The sequence below is a fragment of the Mandrillus leucophaeus genome, unplaced genomic scaffold (genome assembly GCF_000951045.1).
Source record: "Mandrillus leucophaeus isolate KB7577 unplaced genomic scaffold, Mleu.le_1.0 Scaffold571, whole genome shotgun sequence".
Classification (NCBI taxonomy): domain Eukaryota; kingdom Metazoa; phylum Chordata; class Mammalia; order Primates; family Cercopithecidae; genus Mandrillus; species Mandrillus leucophaeus.
The window spans coordinates 1,447,940-1,450,058 of NW_012106153.1; positions in this window are offsets into that span (position 1 = coordinate 1,447,940).

Genomic DNA, 2,119 nt, shown 5'->3' on the forward strand with positions numbered 1-2,119 from the left:
GGGGGGAGGCTGTGGGCACTCCTCCAGCCCCCTTTCCCAGGACCCCAAGACTAGCTCAGTCACCACGCGCCACAGCCAGGCTGCTGTGCTGAGCACCAGGCAGATTAAGCTTAAATCCGGCGGCGCCCCCATGTGACCACCGGGGTAGGAGGAGCGGGATGGGGGCTGAGGGGGGAGGGGATGGGAAAGGACAGGAGAGGAGGGAAGCAGAGGCGGGGAGCCGAAGGAAGAGGAAGGATAAAGAGAGGGGAGAAGAAGGGAGAGAAAGGAAGGGAGGAGAGAGAAGAGGGAATGGGGGTTGAAAAGGAGGGGAGGTACCTGGAGGTCAGGACCTCACACACTCTCTACCCTCCACAGGTTGCTGGGTCCTAGAGCCCTCCAAGCCCAGGGGATGGGGTCAGTAGCCATGAGACAGGAAAGGCCAGAGTCCTAAGTCTTCAGGACCATCTTTGCTGGCCCAGAACTGGGGTCACATGGTTAGCTAAGAATGCAAGGATTTACAGCATGCTGGGAGCACGCTTTCCCACAACAGGTGTAGGGCAATGAATGTAGGCTGTGAGGTCACCCAGAGCAGGCTAGGCACTTAGCTGGGCATGAGCGGTCCAGCCTGGACTGATGAGCATTTATGCAACACCTGCAGCATTCCTAGGTCTGACCTAGACACAGTAGCACAGCCCCCACCTACAAATGCCCCAGCCTTGCCCTGCGGGCACTTATTGAGAAGCTTCTGGCCCCTCCACACCCACACCAGCCCCCACTAGCTGGGTGCACCAGCAACAGTGACTTTGCCTCTCTGAGCCTCAGTGTCCTCTTACGTAAGATGTGATAATATTGGCACTCACCTCATGGAGCTGTCTGGGGATGAAAGAAAATATCGTGTGTGCATAACCAGCACATGAAACGGTGCCGGGGGGGTCACAGGGTCAACACTCAAGAAATACTCATTTCATTCATTTGAAAATCCAAAAGGCACAGTCCCGGTCGAGCACAGGCGCTCACGCCTGTAATCCCAGCATTTTGGGAGGCCAAGGCAGACAGATCAGCTGAGGTCAGGAGTTTGAGACCAGCCTGACCAATATGGTGCAACCCCATCTCTACCAAAAATACAAAAAATTAGCCGGGCGTGGTGCCACATGCCTGTAATTCCAGCTACTTGGGAGGCTGAGTCAGAAGAATCGCTTGAACCTGGGAGGCAGAGTTGCAGTGAGCTGAGATCGTGCCACTGCACTCCAGCCTGGCGACAGAGTAAGACTCTATCTCAAGAAAATAAATAAATAAATAAAAATTTAAAAATTAGCTGGGGCATGGTGGCATGTGCATGTAATCCCAGCTAGTCAGGAGGCTGAGGCAGGGGAATCACTTGAACCCGGGAGGAGGAGGTGGCAGTGAGCCAAGATTGTACCACAGCACTCCAGCCAGGGTGACAGGGCAAGACTCTGTCTCAAAAACATAAAATAAAATAAAATAAAATGAGACTAGACCAAGCGTGGTAGTTCAGGTCTGTAATCCCAGCACTTTCTGAGGCCAAGATGGGAGAATCACTTGAGTCCAGGAGTTTGAGACCAGCCTGGGCAACATAGCGAGACTCTGTCCTACCAAAAACAACAAAAAAATGAGACTGACAGTACCTGCCACACCTGGCAGGTGGTGAGCTATTAGCCAATGGTGGCCGCTGTTCCTTTCGTCATTAGCATCATGTGTCTGGGCTCCTGTCCTTAGAGTTGTAAGCCCTGAAGAAGGACAGGAATTGCTCATTCGAGGAGCTCCGCTTTTAAGACACAAGTCTGCCGAAGTTCCCAGCTGAACAAAGCTCCTTCCTTCTTTAACCTGGTGTCTGAGGAGTTTTGCCTGTGGCTCGTCCTGCTTCACTGCTATGCCTCAGCCCTCGGCCTCTGGGTGCCTTCTGCTCCATGCTGTGCCCTAAAGGGGGCATATTCACATTATCTCATTAAATCCTTACTTCAACCCATTTCCAGATGAGAAAACTGAGGCTCAGAGAGATTGGGCTCTCACCTATTCAAGGTGACATGCTTCAGGGAAGTGGTGAGCCCACAGCTCATTCCACTTTCACCAGCAGCCTCCCAATAAGTGACTGAAGGGCAAGGCCGAAGCATTTGCA